Source organism: Cryptomeria japonica, chromosome 9 (genome assembly GCF_030272615.1).
Source record: "Cryptomeria japonica chromosome 9, Sugi_1.0, whole genome shotgun sequence".
NCBI classification, from domain to species: domain Eukaryota; kingdom Viridiplantae; phylum Streptophyta; class Pinopsida; order Cupressales; family Cupressaceae; genus Cryptomeria; species Cryptomeria japonica.
Window position 1 is genome coordinate 225,237,997 of NC_081413.1, and position 12,975 is coordinate 225,250,971.

The following is a 12,975-nucleotide window of genomic DNA, read 5'->3' on the forward strand; positions in this document are numbered from 1 at the left end:
CTTATGGTTTAGGACCTAATTTATTGTACTTTAAGGATATGTTGTGGCTTTAGGGATATCTTTATCTTATTCATGTAGTGCACAAAGAAATAAATAAGAATATGATAATTGCACATAATATCACTATGTGCCTACCATCTAGCCACCAATGAGGAAGGAGATAACAATCATCTAGCTATCACAGTAGCTCATCATGTGGTGTGGCCTAGTCACACATCCACACGGCATGGCAGTGTGCACCTTGACATCACCCCGTATCATGTCGTCATGCAGAATGGAAATACTCCAAGTTGGAAAGACACACAATGGACGTATCCTGCATGGTAGTGTACCTCACAAAAAAAGGCACATGCAGGTCACATCCTGCATAGCGAAGTACCTCTCAGGATACTCACCATAAGCCAATGGTACACATGGCTAAGATCCACCTACATGTCTACTAATGCTTGCTAACTAGAAACTCATGTGGAATTAACATACCTTTCATGAAGACAAGGCAAAAAAATCCTCCAACATACACCACCACTATGCTCAAGAATTGCCATCAAATGCTCAAATAAAAGAGAGGAATAGGTTGGCACACATAAACCTTATAAATTTGTTCATCAAAAAGGGAAAGTATTGAGTACACCTTTCATATAGTTTCATTATATAACTATATTTTTCCTCAAAATAGAGAAGCTAAAGTCACTTCGCTTTGACATTACTCATACACTGATCCATACTATTCAAGGAATGATGACTTCTAATACTACCCCTTAACATACTAAATTACCAACAACCTACAGTTTGGTACTCAATAGGGTAACAAATAAGCAACATCACATAAACAGTATAGTTTCCCATACTCATAAGTGAATATATCCTCCATGGTTCATTACTTCACCATCCCATGGGCACATAAACCTAGCACATGTTTCTTACAATACATAATGAAAGCACCAGTATTGGTTTATTCACATTTATGGGGAGTACTTTTCAGTACACTATCATCTACTCAAGGAAGGGTTTTAATTATGCTTCCCACATGAATAACTGAATAGAATTTATTCTAGGAACAAGTACTGAAATTGTTTGTGATTCAAAATTACATAAGGAAGTAACTTCATACCTATGTCTTTCACTAATTCCACTAAGCATTCATATTCACATTACTAACCATGTAAATTTTCTTTACGAAGCTTAAGACTTCCAGCTTTCAATATGAAGCCAAAATTCAAAAATACAATTTCATATGCACTATAAACATTCTATTTAAATCAATGCAATCTTTAGTAGCATTTATAAAAATCTTATAATCTAGGTAAAGAGAAGGGAAAGAGAGTTTGATAGTCAGACTATTTCATGCATAAGCACAAAATTAACAAGATCGCACAACATGATAAAATTTCTCACTATATATGCCTATCATCTTAATTGAACTGTTTTCATTTCACTACCATTTAGAAGAATGCCAATTGGCTTAACATGACATTTCCAATTATTGTGGTTGAAACCAAATGTCCTAATTTTCCAAAAAATAGAAATCAAGGCAAACAATCTTTTTCATACATGACCTGTTGCGAACATGACCTCTTGCGAAAACTCACTACTCTTAATTAATACAAAATATATCATGATCTGAAACTTTTCATCAAAAATCAAAGTACGATAAGAAGGTAAATAAGGAACTATCAACTAAATAATACATATTTATGCATGCACATCAAACAATATTTTCATTTTCATTTTCTATTCATGCTAATTCAACTATATATATCCAAAAGCAAGTTCAATATATCATTGTTAAAATAGGTCCTCAATTGAATCAGTATTATGAAACACATAAAGAAACCTTTCATGGAGCACATTAACACACTCTTAGCCACTATAACATGTTCCCTTTTTACACATCTTATTACAAACAAGGTACTTTCACATATCCTCTATTCGCACATTAATGCACATTACCTAAGGTAGAATTTCATTATGTTACTCCTACAATACACATGGAGAATTCTTTTAAGAAAACATACAATTCCTCCCAATAACCATTATGATCTTTTAAACCCATAGCCCTCTTATTATCTAGAAGCACTAAAGCATCATTAGGCTGACACAAGGGTTCAAGAAGTCACAACCTTTCTCTTGCAATTAGAAAACTCACACAAGAGATAAATACACATAAAAAAAAAATTAATTTCTATAGAGAAATAGGAGGAAGGGTGGTAAATATTCAATTCACTACATAATAATCATTAAACATCTACCATACAAGTCCTTCAAATTAATAAAACCAAGCTAGTACATAATTATAATACAAGCACATTTCATACTTTCAAATTCAAAACAAAAACTAACCAACCCAAAGGATTAGTCTAAGGAGTACAACAATAAAAAAGGGAGGTACATGTGACTCTCTCTCAGAGTAAGAGTAATCATAGACCAAGATATCAAATAAGAAAACAAAGCACATATAATTGCTCAAAAAGCACCAACATCAGGAAGGTGAAAGCAAGGTGTGAACACACATGCTACACACAATTAAGGTTTGCTCGAAAGAATATGCAAAAGGACAAAAAATGAGTCCTTAATATCTTCAAGATCCTATGCTTCAATCACACACATACAAAAGGAGGAAAAGCATACAACATAAGGTCAATACATCTCACACCAACTAAGGGCACAAGCGACACCAGAGATCCCAGTGTTTGCAACATTGGCTCTGATACCAAATGTAATGCCCCGCCAGGAAGCCCCTAAGGGATAAAGTGAAAAACACAAGAATAGAGTGCAAATATATATTTTTTAATTAAAGTTAAAACATAATCAAAGATACATTGAGTTAACATTAATTTTAGATTACACATCAACAGACTTAAACAACACCTAAAAAAGTTTCCCAATGTGATTACTTGATTCAACACTTAACTCAACTCACGCTAATTAATCCAATTAAGTTGATTAACTTAATGACATGATAATACTTTAAACAAGGATTAATTTGTTCGGTAAATTAAAATTATAGATAACATGATGAGTTCATCCATTATAATTTAACCATACATTTTGACTAATCTTACATTTAAAAAATAATGAATACCTTCCATTATATTAACCTATATTTTTTATGATCCAAATTATTGCATTTAATAAGATCACTAAAAACATGCATATAAGATTAACATCATCTAATCCACATTATACATTTTAACCATAATGCCATCCATACATGCTAAATTAAAAAAGGAAACAAAAGAACATAATCACCACATAACACCGAAATGATACCAGAGTTCACCCCTAGTGGGCTACATCTCTCGGTCTTCTCAACTACAATACCCCTCTAATAAATAATAGGGTGAAGAATACATAAGGTTCACATCATTTACATTCTAACATCAAGGCATACAAAAACCAATAATATATATGACCACATCAGTCGAATGGATATGTGAATGATCTTAGAAAAGGAAAAGGATCCAACTGAACATGATAAGAAGCAATTACAAAAGAACTGGATCACCCACGAGACTAGGTCTTCACAACCCATCATAAGAAAACCATGGTCTAACATAGATATCAAGTTCTCACAAGGGCATAAACAACTAGATATGACTCCACAATAATGTTCCTATCAAAGACAACACACACAACACACTAGCGAACATAAGGGCCAAGTTTCATCACATAACCTAGTATGGTTACCTGGCAGGCCTCCATAGGTTCCAACCCCATCAACTGGGTTACCCTGGTGACCTTTCCCAAACCTTCAGCCCATCTCAGTCCCATGTGGTCCCAACACATCCTTTCATGAAGACAAGGTTGTTGGTTTTCCATTTTAGGCCTTCTCACTACATGCTGAGTCTTTACTAGCACTCATCCCATGTGTGACGAACAATTATCTTACTTAGTGTTTTCAATAACTAAACTCTCTAATATGCTATTAGGTTATCACTTATTTAGACACACTTTCGATGGGTTACCTGACAATCACTTTGGGTGTGGGCCCCACTCAAAAGCCACTTTCCCATATGACACTAGACTCTAATCAAATGAACTCCTAAACCAAGGAATTCACCAAGACAAGCATGCAAAGTTCAATATGATAGGAATACCTACTTGGTCAAACATGTCTTCATACGAGGTGCACTAACTGATGGTACTCTGACTAGAGACATGACAAGCTATATTTGTTCTACCTAAATTAGCTATCATAGACAATTATCTTTCTAACACTATTTTCTATGTTAAAATTAATTACAAAGAATATTAGGTTATCAGGATCATGATGGGCCAAGTAGGCCCTTATGTGGCAATGAAAGTCAAAAAAATAGAGTCAAGCAACAGTTAAATTTTAATAAATTATTGACATTATTTAAAAAATATGTAAAAAATATAATTTTTAGAAAATTGAATTTACTTTCTAAGCTACGAGTTGTTTTCTAAAGAAGGAAAAATCTATTTTACAAAAAGTTGAAATTTTAGTGCAGTAGTCCGAAAATTTTAGGAAAGAGATAAGAAACAGTTGTTTGTTTGACCACCCTAACAACAATCAAATCATAATTTTTTTTTATATGATTTTAGATACAAGTAGAAGACTCGTGTCTGGATGTGACACATTATTTGTTTTTTTTTAAATAAATAATTAATTATGTTTTTTACTTTAAATTTTTTAAAATATTAAAACTCGTATGTCAGACCACCATAACTTAGTGAAAAGTTTAATGTTGACATTGAGGGAACTGTGATGTTTAGAGTGGCTAAGAAATTTGCCAATGTCAAGTCCAATATCCAACTCTAGAATAAAGCCTCCTTCGACAATATTTTTTAGATAAAGAAAAAGCTCAAGAAAGATATGGATGATGTCCAGTTTCAAATTAAAGATGTGGGGTATGATCCTATGATTATGAAGAAAGAAGTTAAGTTACTAAAATCCATCATATCATCTTAAAGGAGGAAGAATTATGCAAGTAGAGGCCCAAAGCTTTATGGCTTAAATGTGGAGACAAAAAAATGATATATTTTCATATAACAACTCTAAAACATAGGGCATCAAACAAAATCAAGAAAATCTTGGTGGATCATTGCTGTATTGATAAGCAGGAGGATTTGAACCAAGAAGCCATTAGATATTTTTCTACTCTTCTTTCGGATGATGGCCCTCTTGATCTTAATGCTCAAGATGAGATCTTTTAGGACTTTTCTAGTATAGTCTCCAAGGACATGAATAAGGAGCTAACCAAAATTCCATCACATGATAAGGTTAGAGTTACGGTCTTCTCGTTTGAAGGTAATAAAGTTCCTAGCCCTAATGGTTTACCTATGCTCTTTTTTCAAATATTTTGGGAGATTATTTGCTCGATTGTGGTCGATGCTACGAGAGAGTTCTTAGACTCGAGATCACTTCTTAAGGAGCTGAATGCCACCTTTTTTGTCCTGATCCCCAAGAAACTTGATGCCAATTCTTTTGAGGACTTTAGACTCATTATCTTATGTAACTCGATCTATAAAATCTTCACTAAGATCATTTTATTTAGGCCTAAAAGTTTTCTACCCTCTTTAATTTTGAAGCATCAGAATGGATTTGTCCCTGGTAGACTGATTTTGGATTCTATTATTGGTGTTAATGAGAATATCCACTCTTTGTTTGTGAAAAAGAAGTTGGGCTTCTTCATGAACTTGGATCTTATCATGGCTTATGATCGAGTCAATTGGAATTTTTTTTAAAGTGCTTCAATCCTTTGGTTTTGGTAGCCATTTCATCCAACTTGTCAATCAGTGTGTTACCACTCCCAAATTTTTGGTTCTAATGAATGGTTTGACCTGTAGTTTCTTATTGGTGTTGAGGGGTATTAGACAGGTGGATCCTCTCTGTCCATTTCTCTTTATTCTGATGAGTGAATCTTTTAGAAAAATTATTCATAGAGAAATTAGAAAGACCAACCTAAAAGGTTACGACCTTCATTCCAAGCTACTATTTAATCCCACCAATAATTTGTTGATGATACTCTACTAATGGGGGCAAGTTCGACTAAAGAAGCAAAAACTCTTAAATCTACCCTCGATACATACGAGAAAGAATCTAGGCAAAAGGTCAATATTTCAAAGAGCTTCACTATTTTCATGAATACTCTTGAGAATAGAAAAATGAATATTGCCAATATTTTGGGTTGTAAGATGGGTTCTCTTCTGGATTTGTATTTGGGTCTACCCTTATGCGTGGGACCTGTCCCAAACTCCTTTTGGTCTAGTCTGACTGATAGATTACAAAATAAGTTGGATGGCTAGAAAGGTGCTTTGTTAAGTCAAGTGAGTAAATATTAGTTAATCAAGACCTCACTTTAGAACCTTCCAGTCTATGCTCTAGGTCTCTTTAAAATCACCACCAAATTTTCTCATAGAATGGAAAGAATACATAAGCACTTTCTATGATCGAGTACTGAATCCAAGAGTAGGCTTCATTTGGTCATCTCGGATTAGGTTTATTTTCGCAAAAATAGGGGAGGCCTTGATATTATACATTTGAGAGAATTCAACAGAGCTTTAATGGCTAAGTAGATTTGGAGATATTTAAAGGAGAATAATGAATGGATTGATATTTTCAATGACAAATACCAAATTCATGGTTTCCAAAGAATGCAGGAAAATTATACCCTCCTGACTTCAGTCTCTGATCTTTGGAGCAACTTCTTCAGATCCACCCCCATTATCTCTTAGGGAAGCCTATGGGTTTTGGGAAATGGAAGAAATATAAGGTTCTAGGACTATTGGTGGAAATGAGAGGGATAACTACCTTATTCGTTGTGGGCTTCCCAATTCAAAGAGAAATGCATTAATCTGATTGGAACTTGGGTCATGAATTATATCAGTGATTGAATTTTGTTGGGCCTTAGAAGCTTGGATGCTTCTATGTCTCCTCTACATTCTTGGTTGAGCCTAATTGTCATTCACTCCTCTCTGGTGGAAGATGTGGTCATATGGAATGTTTCTACATCTAAGCAATTTTTGGTGGCAGATGCTTTCAGAATCATCACCAAGTCTTTTACTCCTCCCCCTTTTGGGCTGGAGTTTGGAATAAACTATTAATTCCTAAAGTTATTATCTTCTTCTGGTTATTCATGCAAAACAAGATCTCTACCATTGATAATCTTTGTAAACGTGGGATCCCCGTCACTAATAGATGTTTTTAATGTAAAGAAGAAGCTAAAAATATTGATCATCTACTCTTAAATTATTCCTATGTAAGGGACATTTGAGCCTTCTTTCTAAACCTGTGGAATATTAATTGGATCCCCCCTCATTCTATACAAAACTTTTGGTACCAATGGAAGTTCCCATATGAAAACCATGTGATTTATTTTTTGTTGAACTTATCCCTACCTCACATTTCCTGGGGTATTTGGAAGGAAATAAATAATAGGGTTTTTCAGAGATACAGAGTCCAATGCTCTTGTTCTAGCTATTAGAATAAGGAATGCTATTAAGGAAACCTTTCTTAATTATGGTCTTGGTAGTAAAAATGACCCTTTGCTCGAGTCTAACCAGGAGGAATGGGATACTATCAAAAGGTGGTAGATATGTTGGAATACATCTATCCGAGCCTATAAAATTAAACATACCAGAGAGAATTCTTCTTGGCATCTGCCCCCTTCGGGGTGAATCAAAATAAATATCAATGGGGCTACCAAGGGAAATCCTAGGCCGATACGATGTGGGGGAGTGGTGAGGAATCATTTGGGTTTGTTGGTCTCCATGGTAACACTCCCTTTGGGCACCCATACTAACCTTTTTGTGGAGGCCAGCGTCGCCTACATAGGACTACACATGGAAAGCAAGGAAGGTTTCAGATGGGTCTGGTTGGAAAGTGACTTCCTTAACATTGTGAAATGCATTAGTGGTAGTATGGAGCCTAGCTAGACTATTTCAAACCTGATCAAAGATTTCCTTGAAATGATTGTCAATGTTGAGGATTTCAATATATCGCACATTTTTCAAGAAGGAAACAAACTGGTGGATCATGTTGCCAACTTGGCTATAGATTACGTCATGGTTAAATGGTAGAGAGGAAGGTAAATTCCCCAAAAGCTCTATGCAACCTACCAAGAAATGATGTCGATATCTTCAGCCTTTACAATTAATTTAATGACAAAAGATTATGATGGGACGGGAGTCATTGGGGTGGTATTTTGAATCATTACCACTTTGAGATGTTATAGAACTTTTAGTTTGCCCTGTTTCTAGTTTTGTTTCCTCCTTGTTTTGCTTCTTGATTATTGCTATCTAAATTGCTTGAGCTACAAAATGGGAGGTGAAAATAATAGGTTTGAACCCCTGACCTATGATAAGTTGCAAAAGAATAAGGAGGTTGTGGATGAAATCTCTGATGGTGGGATGGTGTCCTATTTGGAGACACTACATGGTCATTTTGCCCTGGTTACAGAAAGCTTTGTCAAAGGTGGGAATAAGGGTGTGCTTGCTACTTTCGGCGTGGAGTTTCAAGTTGATGAAACCCTAGTTACCATTGTTACTGGTCTGGATATGAAAGGCAACAAATTTTCTATAGACATGAAGTCTGGTGAGGAGGCCATTGATGCCTTTTTGATAAGGAAAGGAACCACAGAGGGTTTTGAAAATGGAAAATGATGGCTACAATAGGAAAGAGTTGATTTCCCTCTAAGCTGATATGGTAGAGTTCATCATGAGGTACACCAACCTTGATGGTAGATATGCTAGTATTTTCTCATATCATTTTACTATCTTAAACCATTTTAGGCATGGTAGATTTATCTCCATCCCCTTCTGCTTGGTTTTATCCTTGGAAAATAGTTTAGTTAAACATATTGAAAACTAGGATAACCTAATGCTTCATGAAGGGCTTATCATATTTATTATGGAATATTCCAAAGCTCATGAAGTGAAACTATCCCCCAAGGATAAAAACCACATTTTCTCCTCTAACCATGATGTACAGTTTGTTTCTGCCATGAAGATGGATCAGGATGACAGTGGTACTGCCATCGATTGGCATGACATCAAGGTTCTAGAGGACCCAATGTATAGATCAAAGAAAGAAGGGGAAATTATGGTGACCCCAAGAACTAACAGCAGTAGGAGAAACAATCCTCCAAGGTGGGTAGCAAGTAAGTTCAAATCTAGCAGTAGGAAAATGCAAGACCTAGAGGCCCTCACAAAACACAAAATGAATTTAACCAAATCAAGTGGGTCTAAAGACCTTAACCATGAGATTAGGTTGGACATCCCCATTGATATGGATAATGAGAAATAGGGGAATGTGAATAAGGATAATGAAGGAGAGAAAAGGGAGGAGAAGGTGTTGGGAAAACTATTTTTGGAGGTCACTAGAAGTCATGAAAACTATTGGAAGTGGGAGGATAAGGAAATTGGAACCCTAAAATATGGGATTAAGGGCATGATCCAAAAGATATCTCTGGATGTTGAAACTGTGATGATCTTCCACAAGCGCATAATTGATAAGTTGGAAGAGTATGTGAATGATATCAAGGAAAGCTTGAAGAATCTAGTTGAAATCAATAGGGAGACATGGAATAATAGTGGTCATGGTTTGGAGAAAATCAATTCCATGATGGCCAACTCTAGATCTAAACCCATCTCTAGTGATCCTCCCTTGGGGTAAAAATAGAAAAAGAATGCTTTAGAGGGTGGCCAGAGTACCACTAGAGGGAAGACTAGCTTGGGTCCTTGCACTAGGATCAGGAGTTAGAGCAAGCACTAGGGAACCTCTAGATTCACAATTGATGATTTGGAGAAAATCAACAAGAAGATTATTCAAAAGAATACTCATTTAGTGCACTCTCTCAGTTTAGTGCTTTGTCCTATTTTTTGGCCTTGTTTGATATTTTTGGGGCATTCAGTCTATGTGGGGTGTTTACCCTATTTTGCTTAGGTTTAATGTCTGGTTGGCTGCTGGCCTTGGTCTACAAAACTCTATCTTTTATGGTCCCTGTAGAATGTGTTTATCTATATCAAAAACTTAGTTTAAAGTTTATAAAATTCAATTTTTTTTAATCCTATAGTATAAGAGGCATAGAATGTGACGCATGTTTTGGATTAAAAAAATGATATCATTTCAAAGATAGTTTTTTTTGAATCAACCTATCAAGCAGGACATAAGTCAAAATATCACTCGTTTTTGGCACCTCATGATCCTGCACATACCTATTGTATATATTTAATTAATTTAATGCATTTATAACTTCAAATTTGATATAAAGTATCTAAAATATGTACAGATTTGAATTAAATTATCATAATATCAATCTATATTTTTAAAGATTATATTAAGTAGCATTAACTCATGATCAAGAGAGTATTGTGCAGATTTGTATCTTGCCTAGGCATCATTCAAGTTAGCTTGCATGTCAATTGTACCTATCCCTAAGATTGTGTGGCTTAGACTACAAGATTAAATTAGTACTAGTGAGCTTCCTTGGCCTTGTGCCTAAAATATTGTACTCATTTATTGATATAGTGAGTGTTTTTCTCATAATTTTTTTTCCATATTAGGTTTTCTACATTAATATATGGTGTTCATGTCTTTGGTTTTTATTTCTTAAAATGTTTATTAGTATTTGAATGGATAAATATAATTGACAAGAGTTTGTGATTGAAGTTAAAATTTTTCCTCAAGATTGATTCACTCCCTTTCTCAGTCATGTCATGTGTTAAAAAAATAGCTATCATCTCATTAGGTTCTTTCTCAGAATGAAATATATTATTAGGTGGTGACCTTGGATCCCATTTTATCCTAAATATGTTGTAGCAATTGATTCAAAATTAGCTCAAAAGAGAATAGGGTTGAGGGTTTGGATAATAGTATTATGGTCCTATCAAGACTCTATAAAGTTTATAATTAATGTTATAAAGTACATGATTTATAATTGAGGGAATAGGGTATAGAATTAATGGTTTCCCATGTGGCACCACTTTATTCACATCCAGATTTTAAAAAATTATCCTAGAACTAATTAACCACTAGATTTTCCTTCAGAAACTTGTAAGTGACCATCCCATCAAATGTACCAAGAAATGTTGTATGGGTGAGGGAATAGACTAAACTCCATATCTTGAAGATTTTCTATGATTATATGTATAAATAGACTTGTAATCAACCTATGTATCTAATTATTTATTTTAGTTCATTCAAATACAATTCTCATTAATTTTCTACCTGAATTAGCTATGATAGATAATTCTTTTGCTAACATTATTTTCTATGCCAAAATTAATTACAATGAATAGTAGGGTATGTGCTAGATCATGTTGGGCCAAAGAGGCCCTTATGTGGTAATGAAAGTCATAAAAACAAAGTTAGGCAACTTGATGTTTAAATTTTAATAAATTATAGACATTATTTCAATAATATGTAAAAATAGAATTTGTAGAAAATTGAATGTAGTTTCTAAGCTACAAGTTGTTTTCTAAAGAAGGAAAAATCTCTTTGACAAAAAATTCAAATTTTAATGCATTAGTACTAAAGTTTTATGTAAAATATAAGAAGCGGGTGTTTTTTGGACCACCCTAACAACTATCAAATCATAAGATTTTTTGATATTATTTTAGATACAAGTATAAGACTCATGTCTAGATGTGACATATTCTTTTGTTTTTTTTGAAATATATAATTAATTATGATTTTTGTAATACAACTTATTTAAAATATAAAGAATCATATGTCTGACCACCATAACTTAGTGAAAATTTTATGAAATTCAATTTTTTGTAATCCTATATAGTATACGGAGCATAGAATGTCACACATATTTTGGATTCAAAGAAATGTGATATCATTTCAAAGTTATAAATATTTTTCAATCAGCTTATCAATGGGGACTTAAGTCATAATATCACCCCTTTTTGGCAACTCATGATCCTGCACATACCTAGTACTTGTATATATTTAATTTATATAATGCATTTATTAGTTTAAAATTGAAATAAACTATCTAAAATATATACAAATGATTTAAATTATCTTAATATCAATCTATATTTCTAAAGAATATATTAAGTAGCATCTCAAGTATTTGATAATATGATGAAACTATAAAGATCTTGTCAACCACTAAGAGGGAGGACATGAATATATAGTTGAAGAAATAACTAAATTATCACCAAAATTATTTTCAAATTAGAATCCACTCAAAAAGTTTACCGGTTTAGTCAGTTTAACAAATCTTCAACTGCTCTATTAAACCTTACCGGTTGACCCAATACCTCAATGATGTAAAGAATCAAATTTGAAACTAAATATCCTCAATACCAAAACCTTAAAAAAATTCACTAATACTAATAATATCATATTTAAGATCATTTCCAATCATTTAGATATATCTATGCAGATTTACCAATCATTCATATCAGCCATACCAAAAACACATCCACAAAATCATTCATCACTTGACACAATGATTTTTCACATGGGAACCCAAAAGGGAAAAACCATGGTGGTGATGAATACCCACAAGTATTTTTGAACTAATCTGAAGTTCACCCTATTAGGAGCCAAGCCTAGTTAGAAGCTTATACAAGAATGTTTTGTTAGGAACAAATCAAGTTAAGGACCACTCGGTTAATGGATTGACTACAAATACCCTACTCAAGGTAATACCCTGTTAAAGGTAACCTCAGTGGAGGATTTCAAATCCAAGCAAATGGATCACTTAGCTAGAGGATTTCAATAACAAGCCTGCTAGAGCTTACCATGTGAGGGGATTTTAAACTGTTGTAATTGTAATAAAACAATAGGTTCTTTGACCGACCTAGAAAAGAACTTCCTTGCTGAATCAGATCCTTTACCACTCCTATCTGCCTTCACATCATTTTGTAGACACACATCCTGGTTCGACAACAATCTCTTGCACACTTAATAAAATTTTACAACCACGCATTGATTCAATCCATTGACCTTATAAACAAATACATTAGGTCAGTAACACAACACAAACCCTAAAA